At 41.5% G+C, this 14490-nt stretch overlaps 1 protein-coding gene across 3 annotated transcripts in view; it reads right to left on the minus strand.

The window, feature by feature from the left end:
• Window positions 1-8436, minus strand: part of SPIC (Spi-C transcription factor) — a 29920-nt gene extending 21484 nt beyond the window's left edge. For 2 of the 3 annotated variants that reach the window (XM_054079938.1, XM_054079944.1), the window contains exon 1: window positions 8287-8436. The gene's annotated coding sequence lies outside the window, so the exon portion shown is untranslated. The remainder of the gene's footprint in view (window positions 1-8286) is intronic. The other variant, XM_054079949.1, reaches the window with a different exon arrangement.
• Window positions 8437-14490: the final 6054 nt, after the last annotated feature.

The following is a 14490-nucleotide window of genomic DNA, read 5'->3' on the forward strand; positions in this document are numbered from 1 at the left end:
AGAGATGCAGGTGTCAGACTAAAGAGATTTTTTACACCAGGATTTTTCCAAATATTATTTTTGTTGATTGAGGAATCTTTATGTGGGGGAAGAGGGGTCCTCTTCCAGGAGAGTGAGGAAGAATTCTAAAGACAAAAGAAAGCAATATCGAAACATAATCCTCTCCTTTCCTTCCTCCCTGAGTATATGTTTTAACATGTTCCTCAGAAGGGTCCTACTATTTTGTCTGTGCATGGAATAAACCTTGCTCTAATTGTAAACTAGGACTGTTCAGTAAACAAGACTTTGCAGAAGCCCTGGTGCATCTGTTGCAGAAGTTATGAGCTATCTAGTGAGTAAAGAAGAGAGAAGATGCTCTCAAAATTAAAGCAGCTGGATGCTGCCCTGGAGAAGTGGGTTCTGACCCCGTGTCTACCACAGAGTTCCCAAATAGTGGTAGGCAAGTCCCTTTGAACAACTTTCACAGGTGATCACTTACTGTATGTTCCTCATTTTCAGGTTTTCTGACTCGGGACCCTGTATCGGATTTGCAGAAATGCTGAGCAGTATCAGCTGCAAGTGTAGTCACTGAGCAGTGGTTTGAGCCCACAAACTGCCCACAAATGCTGAACTCTCAAAGACACGAGTTGTTTGGTGTCTTATACTGAATGCACAAAATGACACAGAGGTCATTCTCTGACTTAACCTCTTTGTGCCTTCATCTGTAAAGCAGGGACCATAAAAGTATCTTCTCAATACAATGCTCTTATGAATATAAATGTCTTAATGCTTATATAGCATTCATATGCTGTAATGAGGGGAGCATTAAAAAAAGTCTATAAAGAGGTTAGCAATTAGCTCTTGAAAGCAACATCTGACTGTGTAGTACATAAGGCTTGGAGATGCAATCAATAAAGAAATCCCACTGGCTAGTTACCCATGAAAAGAACGCTATCCCATAGATGCACTGAATGAGGAAAAGATCTTGTAGCAGAAATGGCTTATGATCGTGTCAAAATAGTACCTTAACACACTTACATTGTGAGGGCAAATTAAAGAAGTACCGTCAACTTAATATTGCCAAACTATTGTCATGTTGTAACTAACTTTTGATTACTTCATTTGTAATCTTAACATCCTCTTAAAGCAGTTTTCACTGTGTGCACACTCAAGAAGGTTGTGGTTTTACCTGTTTCTTACTTTAGAACATAGTGTCATGGTCCTTTTTTTTAAAAAAAAGTGATGGACTTATAAGGGACTTCTTGATTCTTACCAGAACATGCTTTAACAGCAATAATATTTTTTTCTAATATATTTTAAAATCTTCTGACTCAGAGAGATGCATAGAAAATGTATAATTCCTATTAAAAATGTAACTAACTAAAAATTAGTTCCCCTCAATTCTCAGATTCTCGATGTTTATCTCTATATTGAAAATGACAAAAATAACAAACTCTCAGATCAATTACAGGCATAAAGTGCATGAAACGTACTTCAAAAAGTTGTGGGAAGTGGAATCTTCTGAAGCATTTACAGATCAGAGGCGGCAGATATTGCTAGTGTTCCATTTCCTGAAGTGTCTGGGATGAGCTTGCAAATAAATTTCCAAGCAAAGTCAGCCACTGCAGCAGGGTGTGAAGAATTAGGATTACTAAGAGGCATAAATTTTCATATAAACTCCAGCTAATTATGAGACGCAGTTAGAGCCTGAAATGTGCTTGTGGCTAAAAAGCCAAAGCTTTGGCACATCTGCTCTCATTTCATGGTGCCATCACTGAAGCTTGGTGGGGCAAATCCCACAACTGGAGTGTGGCTATCGATGGCTGTTCAGAAGGGGCAGACTGGGAAGGAGGGGTGGAGGCGTTGCCCTCTATTATATAAGGGAATGGATAGAGTGTGAAGAGCTGTCTTTGAAGAGTAGCCACAAACAGATTGAAAGCTTGTGGGTCAGAATAAAATACCAAGGCAACAAAAGGAACCTTGTGGTTGGTGTATACTACAGGACACCTGATCAAGAAGAGCCAATCGATGAAGCCTTCTTCCTCCAGCTACAGGCGGCCTCATGCTGGCAAGCTCTAATCGTACTCAGGGACTTCAACCACCCTGACATATGCTGGAAAAGTAGCACGGCAAGCTGTAGGCAATCCAGGAGACTCCTAGAGTGCATTGAAGATCATTTCTTAAGCCAGGTAATAGGTCCTACACCTGGGTTGGGACAATCCACTGTTTCAATACAGGATGGGGCATGATGTGAATGAGAGCAGCCCTGCAGAGAATGACTTGGAGGTGCTGATTGATGAGAAGCTTGGCGTGAGCCGGCAAGGTGTGCTCACACACTGGAAAGCCAAACGTATCCTGGGCTACATCAAAAGAAGCGTGGCCAGCAGGTTGAGGGAGATGATTCTGCCCCTCTATTCCCCTCTTGGGAGACCTCATCTTGAGTATTGTGTCCAGTTCTGGAATCCTTAATATAAGAAGGATATGGAACTGTTGTAACAGGTCCAGAGGAGGATTACAAAGATGCAGAGGACATATGAGGACAGGCTGGGAAAGTTGGGATTGTTCAGTCTGGAGTAGAGGTGGCTCCAAGGAGACCTTATAGCAACCTTCCAGTACCTGAAGGGGGCCTATAAGAAAGATAGGGAGGGACTTTTCACAAAGGCTTGTGGGGATAGCACCAGGGGTAATGGCTATAAATTGGAGAGAAGAAGACTGAGACTAGACATTAGGAGGAATTTCTTCATAAGGGTGGTGAGACAATGGAATAGGTTGCCCATGGAAGCTGTGGCTGCCCCATCCCTGGAGGTGCTCAAGGCCAGGTTGGGTGGGGCCTTGAGCAGCCTGATCCAGTGGGAGCTGTCCCTGCCTATCATAGGGGGATTGGAATTAGATGATCTTTAAGGTACCTTCCAATTCAAAGCATTCTATGATTCTATAATTCAATGATTCATTTTCTAGTTGTACATGGTCTTCTAACACAAAGATGACATGAAGATCTTGATATATGTAGTAGAAATAGAATCCATTTATATACTGATGAGGAAAGAGAGATAGATATTTTTTTATAAGCAAAATAAAAAATAGACAATATTTTTTTTGAAAATATTTTTTTGAAAATATTTTGCTCTATGCATAATTTCGAAGATATCTGATTGTCTCTTGTTTGGTACTGTTTGCCTGTAGTTAAATATTAAGCATAAGTGATAATAAATCCCACAAGTGGCCTTTCTTCCCACAAGAGCTCTTTCTCTGCTGTTTCAAAACTGCTGTTTCAAGAGTACAAAGACTGATGAGAAAACATTTGCATGTGGAAATAACATATACCAAGAAATGAAAGGTACCAAATGTAAGGAAAATAAGCCAAAAAAAGAGTCACCAGCTTTGATTAAAATTGTCTCTGTTGCAAGTATGGAATTCTCATGAGAATGCTAGGAAACAGTTGTAAATCTGCATTTAGAAGGCTTACATGACTCAGCAGAATGTATATTAAAATAAGTTCCTTTTTTTTTAATAGAACTTGAAACTTGCTACATATAGTAGCACCGTTCTTGCAGAACAAAAGTGATATTTCTGCATCCTGCATTTCAGCAGATATACTAGGTTTATTTTAAGAATCTTATGAAGAAGTAAAAGCGATCATTACACAAAAAATACACATAACATATTTTTATACAGAAATTACAAGGTACTACATCAGTAGCTAGCCCTTGTACCACATAGGTAGATTGATTGCCTTTACGTGGCAAGAGGGAGTGCAAGGCTAACAACATTTCAGCTGATAAATGTGCTAGCTCTGTGTCAATGTAGAACATTTGCTTTGCACATATCAAAGAGAGATAATCTAGATTAGTCAGCATATCTTGCTAGTTAGAAGGGGCACCCGAGTGAAAAATCTCTCTTGTGCTCATCTGACAAAAGAACCAGATCATTTCTCTGAAATGATACTTTTTTCTGCACCAGCAATACACTTTGTTATAGAAACTTACTGTCTTTTAGTCCGATTGGAAGTACTTTTGTGTAGAATGCCCTTTATCTGCTGAATATCTCTGAATACATTCCCGCTTTGCTACTTTATTTCCAGTTAAACTATATATACTCAAGTATTATGTAAATTTTATCTATCCCTTTACCAAGCATCAATTTTAGTTGGGATTGTAGATAGCTGTTTAAGATAATGTGAATGTTACTTATACAGCTTAATACATTGTTGCAAGAAGTTTTTGAAAGCACAGATTTTTTCTTGCTTTTGATGAGAACCTTCGCTCCTTTTGTTTATCCCTTGTCACAACAAGTGGCTGCTACTGATCTCCGAATCTCTTCCTTATGATATTCCAGGTGATGTGCGACACTGCATGAAAAATTGTGAATTTAGCTGATGAACACACAGAGAAGTAAATGAACTCACAGAAGCAAAAAGTCACAAGAAAACTTCAGAAATTTTTCACAGAAATTAGGAAGCTGCAGTGGAAAGTAGGGTCTAGCAACTGGAAAATAAAGTTAGAAGTTTCTAATTGCTTGCAAAGGCAGCTTTAAGGTTTTTTTGTGTTTGCTCAGACTGTTTCCCTTACACAGCTGACGGTCGTCTTCAAAGGCTTTGGGCAGAAGCCATGAGAAACATAACAACTCCTTTTGAAATCTATTGCCTTGTCCTATGGTTATGATGATCCTATTTTTCCTTGGGATGTTCAGAGTCTACAGGTCTTAAATGTGTTGTAAAGACTGTAAAAGCTTTCTGGCTCTCAGGGTATCTGTTGATAATGCTGTGGACTTTTCTGATTTGGATATCTAAAAATGTAGTTGCTTGTGATTGCGAGTGACTAGAAATTATCTATTTGATTGCGAGTGACTAGAAATTATCTATTTGATTCCTTCTGTCCCATGTTCTGAATTGCTTGAATATTCTAAAAATACTAATAATCTAACTATAAAATACCAAGAGTTTTTTGAACTAGTATGTGCAGACATAGAATTTTCATTTATAAGCATGGCATGTTGCCATAAAGATATCTCTTCATACAGCTGGTGGAGACTGAGCAGAGGTAAGTTCTTATCAATGGAATTTCATATTTTGTCTAACACAGTATGAAACACCATACGATGAGGCCAACATCTTCATTGTTACTGTTTGCAGTGCAAAATGAAATGTGACATAGGGTTCAATAACTGTTCCAGTTTCTGAACAAACTATATTTTTTATTAAATAAGAAACTGAAGCACTGAACTTTTAAAAGAACTTTTTGAACTGTTGGAAGTACTAATCTAAATGCATGCATGTTAAGCAAAATATTTGTGATACATAGACAAGTGGTTTGGTGACAACTCATACCCTGAAGAAAACAGAATTACTATTCACAAACTGTCAACAGGGAGGTCACTCCCATCAGAAAGTTCAAGGCTTAAAGGCGGTATTAACAGGCATATTCAAATTCAGTATATTAGGACAGTAGATAATGTAGATAGTGGATAATGTGGTGATAAACACAGGCAAAACGGTTGTGAGACAACAAAAGGCTTCTAGACTTTGTCCCTCTGTATTTGCATGTTTCAATAAACTTTTTTTTTGGTTTGGTTTTTTCCTTTGCTTCCCTGCTCCCCACCTTGCAGAAGTTTCACCTTCAATTTCTATTCTGACTGGAGAGAAACAGGAACATGAAAACTTACCTAAAATCAAAGGATTTGGGTTTTTACTCCTGTCATAATCATGAGACCTTCCCTGTCTTTTAAAGGAGTGACTTTGTGAGCTAAGGTATTTTCATGGATATAAATATAGTCATGGCAAGAAATTTGGACAAAACAATGCAGAGCTACTTGTTATGGATATTCTGTATTGCTGTAGCCAGCATATACGAGATATGACACAAAAAAATTGAGACTAACCCTACAGCTCAGGAACCAAGAGTAGGAGGCAAAGGACAAAGAAATGCTTATAGAACATGTTTCAACCTGTCACAGTGAGACAAGGCTCAACTCAATTGCTTCGCTTAGTATGAGCTGACTCACATTCAAATATGGACTTTTTTTACCCTTGGCTGGAAAATGTCAGTATGCAAGAGTGCAAGAGTGAGTTAACATCAAGACAATGTGCCAGCCCACAACGCTCTGTCTCTGAAGCAGTTTCTAGCTACTAACAACATCACTGTGCTTGAGCACCCACCCTACTCACCAGATCTGGCTCCCTGCAATTTCCACTTCTTCATGAAGATCAAGTTGGTGCTCAAAATAACCCATTTTTTGTCGGTAGAAGCAAAAATGATGGAGAACCTCAATAGCTCTCCAGAAAATGATCTGCACAATTGCTTTGTTGGTAGCATCATATGCAACTGTGTGTAAACTCAGAAGGGAACTATTCGGAAGGTGATCACGGTTGATTTTCTGAGTTTGTTAAATAAAAAGCGTTACAGGGGAGTCTCTTTTTTTATATATATACTACACATCTTCTCCACGGGTGAATCAAAATACTGCTGCTCATGATACGGCTCACTTACTGCTCACTTGAGGATCACTGTATTATTAAAGAAGTCAATGATGCTGTTAAGAAGTCCTGGAAGAGAGATGTGCTTTTGAGGCTTAGTTCCAGCAAACACAGAAGTTTTAGGTGCACGTCTACATATGCGCTGCATTGCTCTTCCAGCAAAAGATGAGCCTCTTGAAATACTGACTTAGGAATGAGACCTACTGCCTCAAAAGTAATGGAAAGATTCTCTCCCACATTAACCCCTGTAAGTTTAGGATCAGACCTCACAGAAAGGTGCACAACTCAGTCCTTACAAGAAAAAAAGTAGGGAAGACGCAATCTGTGGAGGAAAGGAGAGTCTAGAAGAGAGGTCCATGTGAGTTTTATGAAAGATAGAGGAAGCCAGTGTAGGAGGTGGTGGGTCTGTGTGAATACAATACCTTTTTGAGGGTATGAAACCTATGGCTTGCACAATAAACAGACATTTGCACCCGCACCAAGTAAGTAAAACTTCAGACTAGAGGTGTGCCAGTGACAAATAACAGCATCAGTACCTACATTGTGAATTTTCATCCCCAAATTATTTTTATTTTCAGAATAAAGGCCACTTGAAACATATTTATGCTAAATAAAAGCAAACTTTACACAATACAAATTCTTGCATGTACCATTAGGCTGGCCTATTCTTATAAAATAGTTTGTCCTATATCCTGTCCAGACTATAACATTAATATATGAAAATAAGCCCAGACCTGAGGCAACAGCAGAAAATGAGGATGTATCCTGCTCTCTGCACAGGCTGCAAGATCTCTGGGGAGCCAACAGCCCCACAGCCTGGTGGTACTCACATACTGCACCAGAACCAAATTACCAGTTCCTTGCTTTCACGACGTAGGTGCATGTGTCATCTGTTGGCTGGTTGTTTTTTAGTTTAACGTGCCACTGGCAAACTGCTGAGATTGTAGCTGTAACCTTGATATGTTGTCAATTAGTCCAGCTTTCAGAAATACAAGTCATAACTGAAGCAATGACAATAGTGCACAGAAATAAAACATAGGAAATGCAAGCCACTACAAACAGACCAGTTGTAGACAAAACTACTGAAGGTTTAGCCAAGTGTTTAAAAGCAACCATGCTGTCAGCCCATCATTGGGAAAACAATTAGCCCTCCGAACATTTGTTTAAATGTAGCTTGAGAGGCAATCAAAAACATTTGCAAGCAAACATATCACACTTACATACTTCTGAACCCCTGAGAGTCAGCCGTGCAGCTGTATCAACAAGGTGATGTTTCACCGGAGAACACTCTAGCTAACAACTGCCTAAAATCTGTCTTGTTCTGCCCGTTTTCCTGACATTGTCTTCCAGAATAGACAACACAAAGCTAGGAGCTTCACCGTACTAGCTAGGAGAAGGGCTAAAACAGGAGGATGCGGCAGGAAGTTGGGGCACCATTGAGTATCACAGTAATGGATGTTTTAAAGATGAGTACAAAAAGTCATATGAAAATCATTAAATTACTATATTTTGAAGACTAATGTCACAATTCAAAGTAACACAATTCTCCATCAACTTTTTGTAAGAATAAAGATATTATTCTAATGACTGATGCTTGAAAATTTCTAAAGTTTCCATAGCACAATGCATCAGATGTTAGCAAACATGGCTCACTAACTGCAGTACCTGAAGTCCCCCAATTACAAAAAATCCACGTGCTCTGAGTCCAGCAGCTGTTCAGAAACCACAGGAGCCACTTAAAGGGAGCTTATTACAGGGCAGTCATAAAGTGTAGGTAGAATAGATCATACACAATTACACTACAATGGCATTTAAGAAAATCGTTCCAGTCTTACCTTTGATTAGGGTATTTGAGAGGTGAAGAGGAGTCACTTGCCTTACCTGCCCTTGAGGTCTCATGTAACCCTTTCTTACATTGAAGGCACTTAATTTTACAAATGAAAACTGACTTTTCCTTCAGCATAAAATTCTTCTGAAGAAAGAGAAAACACAATTTTGCTTATATATATTTCAAAGGTGGGGAAGTTCTATCAAATCAAAGAGGTACTGTTTTCTCTTCCTGAGGAACATGCCACAAAACAAAGTACAAGAAACTTGTGTGAGAAGGAATAAGCTATGATTTACTTCAAGCATGCGTCTGGGGATGGGAAGGTATGTAAATTTGAAGGCAGCTCTGCAAAACTTCTCTCTGCATTAATCATTGGCTGTTTTCCGAGTTTCACATTTGTTCTCATGAAAAGAGATAAAATGATCACTCTGCTCCAGAGCCTCAAAAAAACTCATTCTAGCTGCAAAGCAGAAACTGCAATGAGAACTTCCTTGTGATACACACCAGCACACTGGAATTAACTGCAATGGTGCAAATTTACCTGCAAACACCTCACCAACCCTAACCTTACACTGCTCTCTTTGGTACTTCTCCCTCTATAATATTGACATCTGCATTGACGTAGTCACCTATGCATATTTTATGACTAAAATATGCTGTATTTCTGTCAATTGAGTGGGGTTTTTTTTCAGATGCAGGAGGAAAGGAAGTGTAGGGGAGATGCCCTCTACTGCACCTGGACTGCACAGTGATGCTGGGACAGGTCTTTAAGATGTAAAAGGCTGGGAGTCAGTTAGATGGGGCAGATTTCAGAGTACTGCATAGAAAAATTAAATGGATGCGCATAAGGGAGAATGGGAGTTGTCTAGTACCGTGCTGGCTTCAATGCTGTTTAACCTGAAGGGTTTTCTGAGTCTTGGTTCAGTCGAGATATTTCCTGCTGATGTGGCAGTATACATAGTTATTCAACAATCTGAAAACATTAGACAGCATGCCAAAATTAGGTTTTCACCCATGTTCTGAACAACCCACTGATGAAATACGTGAATTTGAATTTGCACAAGATGACCTCCTAAGGCCCCCTCCAAACTCAGCTGCCCCTTGATTATGTCAATCACGATGTGTGGTGTATAATCTCTCGCTTAGAAGTCCTGAGGACTTTCAGTAGCAAATGTGGCACGTGGATCACAGGAGTGATCCAGAGAATTGCGGAGCAGGAAGCCAAATCACTGAAACCTGAAATTTGGAACAGGAGGAAGCAAAATCCAGCAAGGCTTTTTTTAAAATTTATACCCAAAAAATCATTGCAACTAAATTAATTGGAACTATTTGAGGGGAACAACAAGCATGTAGACAAGGGTCAGAAGAGTTTGTACAGTTAAGATTTCCAAAAGCTCTTCCCAGCAGAGGGCAGTCCCACAGTGCAGGCCTGCTCAGTCCTGCACTAGTTAACATAAATCATCAGGAGAAGAGGCTAAGCCAGTAAGATTTGCCAACACCACACTATTATTCAGGAAAACAGTGATTATGGCAAAGTATGAGGAATTGCTGAAAGACCCTATAGTACACTTGATGATGAAATGGCAGATAAAATTCAGCGAATATTTAGACAACAAGGGAGAAAGTATCTGATCTTCGTATAGATAGTGATGGCTTCTGAACTGTTACTGGTCAGGAACGAGATCTAGTGAAAATGGGGTAATTCTGTGAAAACATCAGCTCCAATGTGTCTGTTCACTCATATGCTGAGACCAGCACCATTAGGACAAAGTGAGAGCAACAAACATAAGCAGGACAGGATAGACAGGCAAGGATAAAGGTCATTATGCAGCTATTACCACCTGCAGTTTGATGTCTCCTGTAGCAATCATATTCTACATTCTTGCATATCAATCCTCTGGAATCTTCTTCAGAAGCCACTAACTTATGAAAATGTTATAGACCAAACTTTCAAACTGGAAGAGATAAATGCCATCAGCTTATACTAAAAGCTTTTGAAGCTGATCTAATGCTGAGGCTTTTGTGCTTCCTGGTGTGATACAGGGGATGCCCATACTCTGACTAAGAAGGAAGAACGAGCACGCTCATCTTCAGTGAGGTAACTATTTTGCTCATGGGTGCAGGAGTTACGAGTTAGGAATTAAAGAACCTGTGAGTTAGAAACATCATGAATTAATGAACTGATGAGTTAGTGAATTCACATTTCACAAGTCTGTACAAAATCACACCAAGCCCTTGTCTGATGTGTTTGTATGTCTCCTTTCCTAATGAGCTCATAAAATAAACTCCAATTTACAGAGTACCTTGTCCTGTAAAGTTGAGATATGTAAATGAACTGTGAAACTCCAACCTCAGAAGTAATCAACAAAATCTAACAGGAGATATCATTAGGAAAGTAACAGAAGACAAAACAAAAGGCACTGAAAAACCACTGTGGATGTTTGATGTACTCACATCTTCCATACCATTGGGAGGTCTGCCCCTTAAGGAAAGACTGTCTTAAGGATCAAAGGAAGACCAAGACAGACCAACCTATGGAATTACTTCCATGCAATAAAAGCCTAAAACAGATCAAAACTTTTCAGTTTGGAAAAGAGACACAAAGAGGGATATAATACCACAAGTTGATAAAAATCTGAAATTGAACCAAGAAAGTGAATAGCACTTTTCCTGGTTTTCAAGAAAGCTAATAGTGGATGCTGGAAGGGAGGGATGAAGGAAAGTAATATTATAGCCTTTCAGGTCGCCTCCCAGACATCTGTTAACAGCCTCTGGGAGGCAGGCTACAGATCTATATAAACCTTTAACTGACCTAGTATAGCTGTTCTTCTGTTAGATACACTTGTCTAGCTTCTCATTTTTGTCACTCCCTTCCTGATCATAGGATCATAGAATCACCAGGCTGGAAAGGACCCACTGGATCATCGAGTCCAACCATTCCCAACACTCCCTTAAACCGTGTCCCTAAGCACTTCATCAACCCGTTCTTTAAACACCTTCAGGGAAGGTGACTCCACCACCTCCCTGGGCAGCCTGTTCCAGTGCCCAATGACTTTTTCTGTGAAGAATTTTTTTCTGAAGTTCCCCTGGCGGAGCTTCAGGCCATTCCCCCTTGTCCTGTCCTCAGTCACTTAGGAGAAGAGGCCAGCTCCCTCCTCTCCACAACCTCCTTTCAGGTAGTTGTAGAGAGTAATAAGGTTTCCAACTCAGCCTCCTCTTCTCCAGGCTAAACAACTCCAGCTCTCTCAGCCGCTCCTCATAAGACTTGTTCTCCAGCCCCCTCACCAGCTTCATTGCTCTTCTCTGGACACGCTCCAGAGCCTCAACATCCTTCTTGTGGTGAGGGGCCCAGAACTGAACACAGTACTCAAGATGCGGTCTCACCAGTGCTGAGTACAGAGGGAGCATAACCTCCCTGGACCTGCTGGTCACGCTGTCTCTGATACAAGCCAAGATGCCATTGGCCTTCTTGGCCACCTGGGCACACTGCTGGCTCATGTTCAGTCAGCTGTCAACCATTACCCTCAGGTCCTTGTCCTCTGTACAGCTCTCCAGCCACTCTTCCCCCAGTCTCTAGCACTGCATAGGGTTGTTGTGCCCCAAGTGCAGGACCCAGCATTTGGCCTTGTTGAACCTCATGCCATTGGCCTCAGCCCAGAGGTCCAGCCTGTTCAGATCCCTTTGCAGAGCCTCCCTACCCTCCATCAGATCCACACTTCCTCCCAGCTTAGTGTCATCCACAAACTTGCTGAGGGTGCACTCAATGCTTTCATCCAGCTCATTGATAAAGGCATTGGACAGGGCTGGACCCAGTACTGAGCCCTGAGGAACTCCACTTGTGACTGGCCTCCAGCTGGAGTTAACTCCATTGACCACCACTCTCTGGGCTCAGCCATCCAACCAGTTTTCAACCCAGGAGAGTGTGCGTCCATCCAGGCCAGAGGCAGACAGTTTCTGAAGCAGAATGCTGTGAGAAACTGTGTCAAAGGCTTTAACAAAGTCCAAGAACATCCACAGCCTTTCCCCCATCCAGTAGTCTAGTCATTTTGTCATAGAAGGCTACCAGGTTAGTTTGGCAAGATCTGCCTTTTGTAAACCCGTGTTGACTGGGGCTGATCACCCGGTTCTCTTGCATGTGCTTCATGATAGCACTCAAGATTACCTGTCCCATGACTTTCCCTGGCACTGAGGTCAGACTGACAGGCCTGTAGTTCCCTGGATCCTCCCTGCAACCCCTCTTGTAAATGGGCACAACATTAGCCAGCTTCCAGTCTAGTGAAACTTCCCCAGTCAGCCAGGACCGCTGGAAGATGATGGAAAGGGGTTTGGAAAGGACATCCGCCAGCTCCTTCAACACTCTTGGGTGGATCCCATCTGGCCCCACAGACTTGTGGGTGTCTAGATGGGCAAGCAAGTCTCTATCCGCCTCCTCTTGGATCATGGGAACCTCATTCTGCTCCTCTGACTCCTGGGTTTGTACACAGAGGGAACAACTTTCCTTGCTATTAAAGACTGAGGCAAAGAAGGCATTAAGTACCTCAGCCTTGTCCTTATCCCCTGTCATTGTTCTTCCATCTGCATCCAATAGGGACTGAATATTCTCCCTCGTCCTCCTTTTCTTGTTGATGTATTTGTAGAAAGATTTTTTATTATCTTTCACAGACTTAGCCAATTTGATTTCTAGTTGGGCCTTAGCCCTTCTGATTTTTTCCCTGCACGATCTCACTTCCTCCCTGTAGTCCACCCAAGACGCCTGCCCTTTCCACCAACGCTCATAGACCTTCTTCTTCTTTTTGATGCATCCCAAAATCTCCCTGCTTAACCAAGCTGGCTTTTTCCCCTGCCGGCTCCTTTTCTGGAACATGGGGATGGCTTGCTCCTGAGCTGCTAGGATTAGCAGCCTGTGATCTCACAGGACAAGCAGGAAAAAAGACATGATAAGGGGAAAGGCGCAACAGAACCTGGATGGCAAAAGAAGGAAGCAGACAGGACTCTTGTTGAATGAGAATTACTATCTGCTTTAAGAGTGCCTGTGCCTGTTTCTGCCAGTCTGACTTATATAATGTTATTTTACAATATTGTTTTACTGTGATCTAAAGCATGCTTCTGAGGGAACATCATGCAACACGCCAAAATGACTCAGATGAAGGCACTTAAAAAATGAAAATACAGTCTCTCTTCTAAGGAGTTTACGATCTTCCAGAGGGTGAGCATATTGCTTGGCTGCAGTCTGGTGCCATGGCTGCAAGTGCAAGAGAATGCAGTGACACTGTGTAGCATGTGGTACAATGTGCATTGCAACCTGGGCAGTTGATTGCCATGCAGATGCATTCCCATGACTGAGCTTTCAATTATCGAAAAGAGAGGAGTGTGAACATGGCCTTCATGAAGCATCGTCGGAAAACTGGTCAGAAAATTTAATGGAGAAGTTTTTTTGGTGCCTAACAATGGCTGAATTCACATCTCAGCCTTCTTCCTGAAAGGAGGTTGTAGTAAGGTAGGTGCTGGTGTGTTCTCCCAAGTAACTAGTGATAGAACAAGAGGAAATGGCCTCAAGTTGCACCAGTAGAGGTTTAGATTGGATATTAAGAAATTTTTTTTTTACCAGAAGAGCGGTGAAACATTGGAACAGACTGCTCAGGAAAGTGGTGGTGTCTGCATCCCCGGAGGTGTTCACAAAATGTGTAGACATGACATTTTGGGACATGGTTTAATAGGCACAGTGGTGTTGGGCTGACAGTTCGTACATGATCTTACAGGTTTTTTCCAACCTTAATGATACTATAATTCAATGATTCCTGTAACTGAAGGTGGTGAAGGAGACTTGGCTGTGGTCTCTCTTCTCCCCTGGGCCACTTATTCCTATAAGTGGCAGCTGCCACCTCTTTTTTTCATTGCATTTCGTTAAGAATGGCCAATACAACCAAAAAATCATCAGGGAGAAAGAAATGCGAAGGGCCCTCAAGCACTACCACTACACATAGCTTAAAGAAAAACAAACCAAACCCCACTGAAGAGACAGCAAAGGCTTTTTTGGGTCACCCTGGGTTCCTGGGAGCACCTCAGCAGGCAAAGGGAGCCTCGGCTCCCGTGAGCAGCAAAGGCATCTCAAGCACGGGGGGCAGGATCTAGTGAAAATAGAAGAGCAACGAAGCTGGTGAGGGGGCTGGAGAACAAGTCGTAAGAGGAGCGGCTGAGAGAGCTGGGGTTG

Source organism: Cuculus canorus, chromosome 1, assembly GCF_017976375.1.
Source record: "Cuculus canorus isolate bCucCan1 chromosome 1, bCucCan1.pri, whole genome shotgun sequence".
In the NCBI taxonomy this organism is placed as follows: Eukaryota; Metazoa; Chordata; class Aves; order Cuculiformes; family Cuculidae; genus Cuculus; species Cuculus canorus.